This window comes from Lagopus muta, chromosome Z (genome assembly GCF_023343835.1).
Source record: "Lagopus muta isolate bLagMut1 chromosome Z, bLagMut1 primary, whole genome shotgun sequence".
Classification (NCBI taxonomy): Eukaryota; Metazoa; Chordata; class Aves; order Galliformes; family Phasianidae; genus Lagopus; species Lagopus muta.
Window position 1 is genome coordinate 17,442,705 of NC_064472.1, and position 14,970 is coordinate 17,457,674.

General features: G+C 40.7%; 1 long non-coding RNA gene across 1 annotated transcript; it reads left to right on the forward strand.

Moving 5' to 3' along the window:
• Positions 1-445: 445 nt before the first annotated feature.
• On the forward strand, positions 446-5,660 carry LOC125686893 (uncharacterized). The gene is made up of 3 exons (XR_007373931.1): positions 446-547; positions 2,106-2,366; positions 4,338-5,660. It is a non-coding gene; the product is annotated as an uncharacterized LOC125686893 (long non-coding RNA).
• Positions 5,661-14,970: the final 9,310 nt, after the last annotated feature.

Below are 14,970 nucleotides of genomic sequence, written 5' to 3' on the forward strand. Positions count from 1 at the left end.
TGACGGGTTCCAAGTCCCCATGAAGTAATCCAGTTGGAGTGAAATCCAGCTGGCTCCAATCCCTGATTCACTGATGAGTGCAGTTAATATGTAAAATAAATAAGGTGAGCTAGAGTTATGTTAGGAAGCAGAGAAAATAGAAGTTCAACATCAGTAGTAACAGAATTAGCTAAATGATGTTGGACCAGTAACAGGTTTTGTGATGTTTGTACAAGTCATTAAAGCATTTGTTTTCATCTGAAAATGGCCTCAGTGGTTGGCAAATATTTTTCCTAAGAATTTGGGATTGAAGAGGACACAGTCTTATCACCAGACACAGCCTCCCTCCCACAGCTTGAGAAATTAGTGAAATGGGTGGCAGCTGGGTTGGCTGGTAGCACTGGATGGGTACAGCAGGGGAAACCTCGGTGCCCATCTTTATTGCATTAAAATCACCAAGGTTAAGAATAGACCTGAACTTCCAGCCCTCCCACAGACCTCCTTCAGTATTTGCTTCGTGATTCATTTCTAATGCTGCTACACCAAAAGAAAACAGATCTCATCTGAGGTATGGCATCTACTTTAGTACTAATATTTTAGGTCAGGAGGTTTTTTTTCCTAAACAACTCCTGTCTAGGAATGTTCTGACTTTGAAGGAAGAAACATATATGAGATAAGTGCATAAGTATATTAATCTGGAGGTTTCTAAGGATTTTCTGTTTTGAAATGAAATAATTTTCAAAGTGCAGATTAAAGGCTTAACAATACGCATAAAAATTACATTGAATAATAAAGAGAATGCAGTCAGATGCTATACTTCATTGACAACTGACACTTACCTACAACCAAGCTGACCCAGTTCAGCCAGTTCTATTGACTTCCCAAAAGGAGCTCTTCCAGCCCATGCTCTCCCAGTACTGCAAAGCATCAGGGCAGGAAGTGAAGGACAAGATTTTAGGTCAGGTCCCCGATGCTGTTAAGGAGGTATCCAGCTGGACCTGCTGGTGATTCATGCACCCATCAGCAGGAGATGTGAGTGAATCAGGATGGCAAGAAACAAACGTAGATACTGACCTGGGACTGACACATCCTTACACTAGCTTTTGGGCTCTACAGGAAAGTGGAGGATTCCAGGAAAGATGAGATTTTTCATAAAGAAGAAGTTAAAAGATTTGATCAGTGTGGAAGAAAGGGTATATTCCAGTACTATTTTTTTTTTTTTTTTAAGAGAGTTTTTCTTTCAAAGTGTCATTTCTATTTATGCCAGTTAGTTGGTAATATTTTTTTTTCCCACTTGTTTTTCCAGCAGAAATGCTGGAAACATCTAAGACTAGACTGAGGGACCAAGAAAAATATTTGGCTTATGGATCAGAAAAATACGCTACATGCACACTGCAGTGTGACAAGTTAATGTGTGATTTGAATAGTATGAATTTGATATTTGAGTAATAATTACTGGAATAGCATTTGTTAAAGATAAGGCGACTCAAACTCATGGTTTGCTTCTTACAGGTCCCACAGTTGCTGTCATTTCCACAAAAATACTTCCAAAACTGCTTACATAATCTCACTACTTAACCTAAGAAAAGCTCTCTCACAAATTCCTTTCTGTGTAAAACTAATATTTTCTTCCTTAATCCCTTTGTAAATTATAAAAAATCTGTTTCTGTTTTAAATGGCAGAAAGCACTTTTCAACACCAAGGCAGTATGTAAGTCAAGCTCTCACCCTAGATCAAGGAATCATGCTTTGTGGATGCGCAGAACAAACCATGTGGCTGCTACTATATTATCAGCTCAACACCACAGCCCTGGGCTGCACTGCCCAGCTGTGTTTAGGGCCACCCATGAGGGTGAAGCACCTCATTGCTCCTGCAAAGAAGTATTAATTAAGAGTTTCAGAACATGGACGTGAAAAAAAGCAACTATATGTGTTTGGAAATACTGTCAATAGGAAAAAACAAAAACAATTTAAAAAACCTTTTTCCTGCTGTGAGGAGCCTTCTGTATTTCATTTACATCTTTTAAATATACCACGGTCTTTGTATTAGAAGTCTGCTCTTGCAGCTTAATCATCATAGATGAAAGAGTAGCAGTGGACTTTTACTGTCCATTTACTTTCATTTAGGATTTATGTTTTGAGGAGAGATTGATGGTGATGAAAATACAACTCAGGAGGCTGTCCCACGCTCTACTAAGCCAACAGAACAGTGCAGTCCCTTTAATTGCTGTGAGATACATTGTCACCAAAATCCAGGAATGAAACTCACCAACCTGAGTGACAGATCAGAAAGCCAACATTGCTATATTGCAACACTGGATGCATAGGAGATGTATCCTGGCACGAACATCCAGGAGGTAAAGCACACAGATTATATACATTCAGCATGTGAGTATTCATACAATTTACACTACATATAAGTACCCACTTATTACAAGAATTGCTGTACATATTAAAATCTAATCTAACATCACACGTGCGCTGTGTTAACGTTTGGCTCTTGCAAGAGGACTTTGGTGGTCATGGGATTCCACTGGGAGGTGTTATTCAGGCAAAAGATCATGTGTAATGTAGGCCAGGTCCCATATTTGGTCAAGAACTTATTTACAAAAAAATGGCTGTTGATTAGGTTTACAGTTAACACACTGACCTTGTTGTAGTGCTTATATTATCCACCCAGAAAGGGCATAGTGCACATACTCAAGGCTTGTGGAATACTGAGACTGCTTTTAGGTGCCAGATGTCCTGCTTACCTAGGAAAAACCTTCCCTAGACAGAAAGTCAGTTTGCTGAAGAGTTTGAATTAATTGCTTGAAGGCTCTGAATTTATTGCCAAGTCAAAGCATCACCATGCTGATGCTTTCTAAATTCCCATTCTGCTTTCTAAATTCCCATGTTGTAATATAAGTTTCACACTAAGAATTTTAGCAAGAAGTTATAGGATATCCTAATGGTAGAAAGTAAGTTTGGAAACTGTGTAAATGGAAGTCATATTTTTACTACAATACAGATAAAACATGTTTAAAGCTCAAATTTTACAGTCCTCAAGCCTAGTTGCTTTTCTACTAGGAGAACAGAAATAGGTGCCTCTGAATACTCTGATCAGGAAACTGCCATTGTAACAATTGCTTTTAATGGGATATAGGTTTGCTAGTAACAGCATGAAATGCCAAAAAGATTGATGAGAAGCAGCCCAAGAAACATGAAATTAATAAATCATAGCTACATAGCAACTAAATCCGTAAGTTGCCTTTGCCAAGACACAGCATAATGTAAAATGTTATTGCTTTGTCCTGTAATGTGTTTTAAATGCCTTAACCGTGAGAAATGTGCTGCTTACCCATGAGGTTATATATTTTACTGCATAATGATTCTCAGCATAATGGAAGAAGTGCATCTGGTAAGACTTTCATTTATTGAAATAGCTCCTAAAACTTCTCAGGATACAAATAATTCAGCCTCTTCAATATGTGAGTGAGAAAAAGTTCTTTGTAGAACTTCCACAGATTTGAAAAATTTACAAGAAAACTTAGAAAAAGTTAAAAACAAGAAAAAAAATCAGAAGTGAGAGCACAAAACCTAAATTTTTAACATAATAACACTGCAGAAAGATTGAAAGGCAAATTTGAATTTAGATAAAACTTGTATTAAAGTCATTTTGTTAACCACCATCCTAACTAGATTCACATTCAGCTAGCACACATTACCTGTGTGTTGCATCACTTTCTTTTAGCAGTAGCTTCACTATTTTCTTCACATGTTAATTATGAAAATCTGAATATGAAAACAGAAATCTGAAGTTTCACTACAACTGCACCTGCCATCTTCTGTAATGCTGCCATGGAATAAAACAAGTCTTTCACATCTTACGACAGACATGTTCACAAACAACTGCTTATTTTTTTGCCCTAGTTTGGGGTATGTTCTGGCTTACCATATCAACTATATGATGATTGCTACTATAGTAAGAAGAATTTGTTTTTTCTTTATCTCTCCAAATGTGTTTATTATCCTTGCATGAATTATAGGCCATTTAGTAGAAAAAAATGTAGTTATGTGTGTGACCAACTTGGCAGAAAGCATACATAGAGTTCTCTTACTAAAAATACAGGGAGGTTTAGCTAATTGTAGAATTGGCTTGAAATCCAGAGCTCAAAAATTAGTCATAGGTTTATGAAAATACTCCACTGCCCTTGGGGAAAACACAGAAAAAGCACATGACTATAATTAAAAAGATTTTCTACCCCTGCTGTTTTCCTACACAAGACCATTTGTTTTAAGTACCAGAATTACTCTTTCTAGTTCCTACACCTTGTATTTTTCTGAATATAATTATTTTCTTTGTGACTGTCTTTACAGGTCTGACATCTCCTGTTCTTGTTGTCCAACACTTCTGGGCACAACATACCCACAGCAGCTCTTTGGTTTATGACCTTCAGTCCTGACCCTGCAGTCAGCCTGTGAGGACCTCAGTCAGCTTCAGTCCTTAGGCTTTTAACTTTTTGAAATGCTGATATCATTTATAAATCCTTCAAAAATTTCTGTCTGGAGGAATTTCAGAGAAAAGTGGTAGCAGTACAGTCACAGGCTGCCCCTTTCAGTTGAGAGCACAGCTTTCTGGCTGCTGGCAGCAATTAGATCCTCAGCATGGCAGAGGCAGTCCAGCAGGGCTTGCTGCACCACCTGGGACATCAGAGCAGATGTGGCTTCTCTTCATTCCTCCTTAAGTGGCCTAGTAGTTATGACTTACTTCCTCATTTCTGTGTGGTTGAGTATGCTGTCTGTGGAGGGAAATTCTGCCAAAAAGAGAGGAATGGAGAAAAAAATCTTACAGATCTTACAGCAGAGTTGTACGTCCAGGTTGTTAGTTACTTATCAGTTACTGTGCTTATGCATCTAATAAGCTTGTGAACTTACTTCCAGTGTGTGATTGGCTGATTAAGCTGTAGACTTGTCCACTCTGTCAGCCTCTCTTTTTACATCAGCTGCACTCAATTCATCATTTTCAAGGCCCTTTGATGGGCCTGGTCCATTAGATGCCCATTTTCTTGTGCCCAGAGACAGAGCACCCCAAGTGTAGCCTCTTATGCTGCCTGGCCTGCAGCCAGTATCATTTACAACTCAAGGACTTGTGAAGAATTCAGTCTGAATGGAAGCACAGAGACTTAATCTCATTAACCTAGTTTTAAGTATCAGAGCAGCAGAAACAATCCACGTAAGCCCTAGGGCATCTTCAGAAGATGAGTCAAAGGCTATGCCTGCCCGCCAAAAAGAAGGCGGCCAGGAGTGTGTCTGAGCACCGGCGGCCTGATTGTCTGCACTGATTAACCTCTGGCTCAGCTCAGGGATCCTCCAGCCATTTCCCTCCCAGGCAAGCCTTGGAAACGAGCAGGAAGAGGACTGACTCCAAGGACCACTCCCGAAAGACAAATCAAATAAAGTGGTGCTTGAGAGGCACCGAACAATTGAGTTTGCTCTTCAGCAGGACAACTCAAGTTCAAGCACCACTGGCAACACAACTCGTGGTGTTGCCAGGATTTTTGTTTGCATCTGAACTTTGCCAGTTGTGACTTGAAAGCAAGGAAGAATGCTCAAAAAACAGTCAAAATGATGCTGCAAAATCTGATATGGGCTGTCATGCATGCATGACAAGAAAGGAGAAAATAAACTGGTAAACCGATATTTCAGAGTTACACCTAGACTTGGTTAACATGGCTCACTCCTTGTGAGTTTCTTACCACATGCTCAATGAGGTTACATTTTAATTAATTACTGATTAGTAATGACTACTTTATAGCTGATCATGTTTGTTTTCAAAGGAAATTACAAACGGACAGAATAATCATTCTTCATTTTTATAGATATGTGCTTTTGGCCAGGTGTTAAGAGTAAAATGATCTAGACAAATCTTTAGATAGTGGTAAAATAGTTTGTCTTAAGGCACAGCACGTAACTCTTAAACGAGCTCTCACCCACCACCGAATTTACAAGGTAAAGTCTCTAATACTGGTAAGCTGGAGTCAAAATCATGCTGCTGTTAAGTCGAGCCACAGACAAATTCTACAAATTCCATTTTATAAATAACTTTTCAAATTGTAATGTAGTTCTGGTTATCACATCCCAAAGAAAATCACTATTTTCTAGCAGTTAAAAAGGCTGGTAGAAATGTTAACAGCTTGAAGACTCTCAAAAAGCAGCAGTTGTGAACCAAACTAAACAGGAATTTTTCTGATGAATATAAATATTGGTGGGGGAGGGAAGAGAGAAAGGGAAAGGAAAGGAAACCTCTTTCCTGATCCCTGCAGGGAAGGAAGTTATATTTTCCTAACTAGGAAGCACATGTTCACAGTTCACAGCTCTGTATGAAACCAACTGCTTTTTGAACTAGGAGTTGAAAACTCAAGTTTCAGACAGTACCAATATTAGCAAGCTCCTCATCCAAAGAAGTGGTGATTTTGAATCTTCAGAGTTAGCAGAGAGATGCTTTTTGATAGCATTTCAAAGACAGTTTGGAATCTTGCTGTGATGTGCACACTTCTCCCAAGGGAAAGTTTCAAGCCTGTATGAACTGCAGGTTCACAGCATGATGGATTTAAAGATAACAACTATGTTCTAAGTAGGGAGCTCTTCATTAACAAATAATACTTCCACATCTATTTAACGAGAGCAAGTGTAGAGTCTTGCACATGGGCAAGGACAACCCCAGGTACCAGTATAGGTTGGGGACTGACCTGTTGGAGGGCAGTGTAGGGGAAAGGATCCTAGAGTTCCTGGTGGACAGCAGGATGACAGTGAGCCAGCACTGTGCCCTTGTAGCCAAGAAGGCCAATGGCATCTTGGGGTACATTAGAAGGGGTCTGGTTAGTAGGTTGAGAGATGTTCTCCCCCTATTCCCTGCCCCAATGAGACCGCAACAGCCCAGTTCTGGGCCCCTCAATTCAAGAAGGACAAGCAATTGCTTCAGAGAGTCCAGCGCAGAGCCACAAAGATGATGGAGTGGAGCACCTCCCTATGAGGACAGGCTGAGGGAGCTGGGTTTCTTTAGCTTGGAGGAGGCTGAGGAGTGACCTCATTAATGTTTATAAATTCATAAAGAGTGAGTGCCAGGAGGATGGAGCCAGGCTATTCTCAGTGACATCCAGTGATAGGACAAGGGGCTATAGGTGCAAGCTGGAACATAGCAGGTTGCACAGAAAACCTGCATGAGAAAAACCTTCTTCATGGTGAGGGCAACAGGACACTGGAGCAGGCTGCCCAGAGAGGTTGCGGGGTCTCCTTCTCTGGAGACATTCAGAACCCACCTGGATGCATTCCTGTGTGACCTGATCCAGGTGCTCCTGCTCCAGCAGGGGGATTGGACTGGATGATCTTTCGAGGACCTTTCAATCTGTGACATTCTGTGGTGCTGTGATTCTGAAACTATTGAGAAACTATGAGAAACTATTTACCATCCCAGCAGTCAGCTGATTGATTGAGTCAATCACTCTTGCACCTCCTCCCTTCCCCAGAAGGAGACAGAAAGTCATCATTCAGGCTTGCAGAATTTCTTTTATCTTTCTGCTTGTTTTTATTCCTGAACATATCTTCTTGCTCCTACTTCAAATATGTTCAATCTAATTTATTTTACCAAGCAGCAATCATTAGGGACACATTATCATTGCAATCAAAGCAATTCACATAACAAAAGTCAAAGTAATTCACCCCTCAAAATCATAATGCTTTAACTATTTCTGAAGATGGATTCATGAAGAGGAGAAGGCTTAAGCAACCTTCCAGCAAAGGGAAAGGTAACTCTTTGAGACTGTGCTTGTCACATCGTTTGAGTACCACAGAAAAATGTATGTGCATCTGGATATCAGAAATTCGGTTTGCATTTAGGAAGCATATTGCTGCAAACTGTTTGCATTTGTAAGTAATAGTATTTAAGAAATGGCCTAAAACCCATGAAAATAGGCAAGGATGTGAAAATGGAAACTGCATGGTGAAGAGTTGATGAGCTCTGGGAGGTGAGCAAACACATTTACAGTAAGACTTGGCTTTAAATGTACTCAATCAATCAAAGGGCTCCAACATTGTTATTTGTGAAAGGACACAAGCAATATTTCTGTAAAACTCAAAAGAAGTGGAACCTCTCAGGAGCAAATAATGTAAAGGAAATGAAGAATTTGAGGGAAATTTCTGTGAACAGGGAATGAAGAACGAGGCTGAGGAAATTTCAAGAGGAAATGAAAAATAAAAATGAAGAGGTAGAGTGAATAAAGATTGCAAGAATGAGAGCTCAAACCCTGACTTTCCTGCAGGCCAGATGACTTACGTCATTGGCTTCAGCTGAGACAAGAGTTCACTGAAGGAGCACTGGAGCTGTTAGCAGTCCAACCAAGATTATTTGGTGAAGGAAAGGATTTGAGGCAAAAGAGTCTTATTGTGTTAAAAGCCCCAAGGAGAACAAAAGTTTTTGAAGCCATAGCAAAGTTCCAATGTGCTGAGACTTTCAGGATCGGGAATAAAAAATAGCCATTTCTAGCTTCAGCTCTATAATCTGCTGTCATGCTGACCCATGAGAAGGAGCTGAGGGAGATCCCTGGAGTTTTTATTTTTCTGAGAGCTACAGGTAGCCAATGTTCATTAATATGTTTTTACCTAGATGACATACTTGGGAAAGTGTGTGATTTTAGAAGAGTTTCTGAAGAGTAGGTTAGCCATTGCATCAGTTAGAAACAACTTGAAAAGCACCACCAGCACAACAGGAAGGGGTGCCTGAGGTGGTGGCTGTCTGTGCACCATCAGGCCATTCTGGGGCAGTTCTGCAGTGGTACCAATATTTGTGCTGCTGAAAAATCTGAACTTTGCAAATGCAAATGGCAAATGCAGATGGTTCCTGGATGCTGAAGACTGCAAACACATTTTTGAATGGTCAGCCATCTGCAGAGGAAGGAGAGAAATTTCAAAATATTTTTTACAAACTTACAAATTTGTGAAGAATGGATGTCAATGTAGCATTGAAAAGTTTGCCATGTGAGCATTTTAAACCTTTTTTTTTTTTCCAATATGAAATATTATTTCTGCTGGAACTTTGTCCATTTATTTGCTCAGATAATCTCCTCAGTAAGGAGTAGGGAATATATATTTATTCTGCACGTCTGTCAGTGTGAAATTTAAAAATATTTTGAAAACATGTATCCTTTTCTTTCTGCTCCTTACTAGGAGCAAATACTATAATCTTGTTGGATCTTTGCGGAGTGAGTAGAGTAACATCAGAGTAAAGAATCTGATCACTTATTGTATTTCTACACCATTAAAAAAAATCTCAAAGCAAGCAAAAAGGTCACTGACACATAATAACTGGATGACCATGACAAAATAAGCCTGACTTAAACAATGGAAAAATCTGACCAGAAAAAGATGAATTTCCAAAGCATTATAACGACAATAAAAGAAATAATAATAATAATAATAATAGCAACCATAAATACCTCCTTGTTATAATACAATCAAATTAACAGATATGCATTATGCTTTTATTAGGATCAGATGATTTGCTTCAGCTTCAGAAATTTTGAGACGTAGTGTGTAACTCTTGTGTTAATTATCAGATATAAATTACATTCATTTTTGCTCCTTTATCAATTCTCAAGATAAAAATTTACAACATATTATTTTCCACTCTACTTTATTGATCATAGTCTCTCTGATGCATTTTGGAACATTAATTCGTTTTCAAAAAGTTGCTGTGGTTTGGCTAAGAGAGAGAAAGTGTTTTTCATGGCATCTATGAAACATTTTCCTCTCTATTTAGCAAAAACATTTACTGGAATTTGCACAGAAGGAAGAATGTGCCAAGTTAGAAAATAGATGCTTGGCAGAATATTCTGTACATGCATCGATGCAGGAAGACTGCTCCTTTTGTGAAACAGTCTAGCTCAAAGAACAGAAAAGAAGGGATTAAAATATCCTCTGAGGAATTGTCAGAGCTTTAACTTAAAAGGGAGCCCGCTTTAAACCTTTCTGTGTTTGACACGAGTAAAAATCATACTTCACTTATCATCTTCCTATACCCTAACTTGTTCCTGGAGTCTTCTTTCTCTGGGCAGGTGTTGTCAGAGCAGCTCACCTTTGGTGACCAGAGCCTGGTAATGGGTGATGTAGCAGAGGATAAAGAGGTGCCTTAGTAGGGAGCAGTAGTGGAGCCCAAATGCTGCAGCCAGACTTGGAATTGAAAGTTTTATTAATTAGAACAAATCCATTGGAAGAGAAAAAGACTGTTACTGAAAAAGACTGAATTTGTTGCAAATGAAGTGCCTGAGTATAATTGACATGCAATTATCAGTCTCACCTCTGTGCAAGGCAAGATCATGGGGCAGATCCTCCAGGAAGATACACTAACACACGTGGAAGACAGGAAGGTGATATGGGAGAATCAGCATGGCTTCACCTAGGGCAAATCCTGCTTGAGCAACCTAGTGGCCTCCTATGATGGTGTCACTGCATCAGTGGTTAAGGGAACAGCCACTGATGTCAACTATCTGGACTTCAGTAAAGCCTTTGACATGGTATGCCCCAACTTCCTTCTCTCCAAACTGGACAGAGATGGATTTGATGGACTACCTGGCTGCAGGATAAAGTCCAGAGAGTGGCGATCAATTACTCCATGTCTGGATGGAGTTTGGTGACAAGTGGTGTCTCCCAGGGGTTGGTGCTGGGGCCAGTACTCTTTAATATCTTCATCAAGGACTCTGAGAGTGGGGTTGAGTGCACCCTCAGCAAGTTTGCTGATGACACCAAGCTGTGGGGCAGTTGACACACCAGAGGGATGGGATGCCATGTGGAGTGACCTAGACAGGCTTGTGCAGTGGGGCCAGGTGAACTTCATTAGGTTCAACGAATCTAAATGCAAGATCTTGCTGCAGGGTTGAGGCAACACCCATTACCAACACAAGCCGGGGAATGAAAGGACTGAGAGCAGCCCTGCCAAAAAAGACCAGAGGGTAATGGTGAATGGCAAGCTGGACATGAGCCAGCAATGTGCCCTTGCAGCCCAGAAAGCCTACCATATCCTGGGCTGCATCAAAAGAAGCATGGCCAGCAGGGTGAGGGAGGTGATCCTGCTCCTCTACTCTGCGCTGGTGAGCACGTGGAGTACTGCATCCAGATGTTGAGTCCTCAGGACAGGAGAGACATGGACCTGTTTGGAGCACGTTCAGAGGAGGGCCACAGAAATGATCCACAGAATGGAACACCTCTCCTATGAGGACAGACTGAGGCAGCTGGGACTCTTCAGCTTGGAGAATAGAAGTGACAAAAGTGACCTGATTGAGGCCTTTCTGTATCTAAAGGTTTGCTACAAGAAAGCGAGGAACAGACTCTTCAGACTCTTAGCAGGGTCTATGGTGATAGAAGGGGAAATGGCTTCAGCTCAAAAAGGGTAAATCTGGCTGGATTTAAGGAAAAAGTATTTTACAGTGAGGGTGGTGAGGCACTGGAACAGGTTATCCAGAGATGTGTCTGATGCCCCATCCTTGGAGACTTTGAAGGCAAGGCTGGATAAGGCCCTGGGCAACCTGATCTAGCTGTGCATGTCCCTGTTCATTGCAGGGGAGTTGGACTAGATGACCTTTGAAGGCCCCTTCCAACTCTAAGGATTCTATGATGCTATAATTACACAAACGTGTACTCAACTTACCACCCACGAGCACTAAAAACTGCCTATTCAAATATTCATTTTAAGTATTGAAAGAAAATCAATTAGACTTTCAAAACCAGAAGGAGTAACCAAAAAAAGGTATCCCAAACTACCTCAATCATCGTCTTTCTTTCTATCCTGTGGCCTCACACTATTCATTCATTTTTCTCTTTCCTCTTGCTTTCAGCAGGTGGCTGTCTCTGTAATAAATTGTACAGTCTTTCCTAGCTCTTGAGGGGGTCTACTTGTTATTTCATCATTTCTGAAGGTCTTTGCCACAGTCTGCAACTGCTGCAATGTGTCGTGGCCTCTCCAAGCTCCCCATCCCCCAGCTGAGCACAGAGCAGGCACAGCTTCCTCCCCGTAGATTTGTCTGGCTTCATGAAGAGAAGCCAAGCAGGGCAAGTACAGCAGGCTTGTTCACTGTTGCTCAGCTGCACCCTTTTGATGAATGCCGCCACACATCGCGCACAGAGTTAGCTGTGAACACACAAAAACAGAGATGATATGTAATTTAGCACGTGGTGTATCTCCAGTATACTAAAGGCCCAAGGAAATGATGTGGCTGAAACTAAGCAAGCACTAGAGGGAACTTATACCAAGCCAAAAAGAAAAAAAAAAGACACCACTCAGAGAAATTTTTGTTCAAAAAACAAACATACCATATCTGATTTCTTAAACATAATCCCCAAAGAAGAATGTTGAAATAAGCATCCCAGGAGCCCAAATCCTTAGCTGTACTGAAAATTAAGGTCCCAAGAAATACATTAATTTAAGTATTTGTTATGACCTTCCTCATATCCCTCACTGTATCACCCAGGATGCAACTGCACACTTACCTACTCACTTAATGCAATTAAATATAACTAAAAGCAGTCCTGTAGAATCTGCATTTAGCTTGGATTCTACAGTTTTTTACTGCAGCCTTTCAGTACCTAAAGGGAGCCTACAAACAGAAGGGGAATTTGAAAGGGTAGATAACAGCAGGACAAGGGGAAATGGTTTTAAGTTGAAGGAGGGGAGATTTAGGTTGGATGTCAGGGGGAAGTTCTTTACTGTGAGAGTGGTGAGGTGCTGGAACAGGCTGCCCAGAGAGGCTGTGGATGCCCTGTCCCTGGAGGTGTTCAAGGCCAGATTGGATGGGGCCTTGGGCAGCCTGGTTTAGCATTAAATGTGGAGGTTGGTGGCCCTGCATGTGGCAGGGGGTTGGAGATTCATGAACCTTGAGGTCCCTTCCAACCCTGGCCATTCTGTGATTCTATGATTCTGTTTTCTGGCCACATAATTAAGCACCCTGAAGCTTTTCCCCTCCTCTCCTGCAGTAGCAGTTTCAATCCAAGAGGCTGCCTCTGTAAGGGAAGAGATTGCTTCGCCCACTTTTCTCCTACCTGAGGACTCTGGTGTTTATCGTATCCTTTCACTGGTAGATTAAAAAAAACCTGAAGTTTTGATGTTTTTTAATTGTCAAATTTAGTTTACTTGGGAGCTTTTGGCACAAAGTAATAGGAGGGGCAGTCAGACTTTTGTTGAGATGGTGGGTTGCCTTACCCCTATTCACAGTGGTCTCCTGGTCAGAGGAAAGATACTGTCACATAAGATTTCAGACCAGAGAAGATGGTGATTAACAAAGCTGTATAAGGCACTTGTCAAGTACTGATCAGAAATTGTCAGATCTAGAGTGAAGTACCAAGATGTACCTCGCATAAACATGTCCTTAACACAAAATTCTGTGGTATGCAAGAGGTTAAACTAAATGAACTAATGATCCCTTTGGCCTATTAAAAATGTAAGAAAAAGGAAAACATAAATAAGTAAATGACCTGTAAACAGCTCACTGCTGGAATCCAGAATTTTTTTTGGACTTCAGTCTGGCTTTGAAGTCTCTCTCCTCCACTGCTATGCATTTTTAAACTCAAAATAAAGAAAATTGATTCAGATGTATGGGCTTCTAGAAAAGGGAAAAGATGCTAACTTACTATCTTAAATGAGACAAACTGGCTAGTATCTCAAATTGTATTTCAGGCTGACGTTCATGTTCTAGTACTGCTTTTTCTCTTCTCTATCCACAAAGACTATTGGAAACCTTTTGAGTTTAAGTATTACATCAACAGAGGGTAAAGAGAGCAGCTCTTTGGTCTTGGCATGTGATCAGAATAAGGTCAGATTTGCTGCAATAATGAAAACTGGTAGAATTTAGAAAATGATTGAACAGTGGCAACGCTATCACCTCTGGCACTGGCTTATTGCATGCAAAGGCAGCTGTACCTTAAGAGTCAAAGCATTTATTTTACTCTTTGGCATTCTCTATCTTTTTTGTACCATTACTTCGATGGGAGATTATTTCAGAGCTGACGCCCTGGGCTAGAATTAACCACCTGATTTATTCAGGACTTAATAGGGAAATGCTTTTTACAATAAATTGTCTTATCTCCAGATCAGTGCAGCAAAAAGAATCCTGCGGTGTTATGTTCCTGCCTTCACTTCTCTATGGGTGGTGCTACTCTAGCTACTCCTAGCATACAGACCTAGATAGGCTAATCATATTTTCAGTAAAATCTCTCTGTGGCTAAGGATGAAGTCACTTGCCTTCCCTTATTTCTGCTGGACCAACAGCTAAGCACAGTGCCAAGGCTGATGTTGCACACTGCACTCCCTAGTTGCCTCGTGATTTCCTTTTTTTTTTTTCCATTTGGGATGCTTCAACCTCCCTTCTGCCCTTCAAGATGAATATGTTTTCAGTAAGGACAGACAGGCCTGCATCTGTTTCCAGTTGATGTCCTAGTACAGAATTAAACCTTGAAGCTGAGAGCAGGCAGGACAGCGTGAGTCACTGGGAAAGGACTGGAACACAAGGGCAGTTTAAAATAGTTTCTTTCTCCCAAGAGTGTTTCTTTTCAGAGGTCAGATGCTGCAAAGAACTTGTAAGCCTGCTCAACCTGAAAAAGGCTGTAAGCAGTTCTCTTTTGGGACATACTCCATATTTATTTGCTGCTCCTCTTTTTCTCCAGTTCCGCACTATCTTTTATCTGGATTTTCCCTTTTCCTCTATACACTTCTTCCTTATACACCTGTGTCATGGCAATGAGATGTGTCTGGAGATGCATCTCAGCCACATCCCAACCTGTACCAGGGAGGGATTCAGATGAGGTGAGGGCTATGAGCCACACTGCACAGACCTTTATGGGCTTTTATGGCAAAACTTTTGCAGATTGCAGAAGAAAGAGTCATTGTGACTCTCTGTTTTTCCATGGAAGCATAGTTTTTGGATATACTCAAACTATAGTATGAATTTATCTACTTAATTAATTGGGC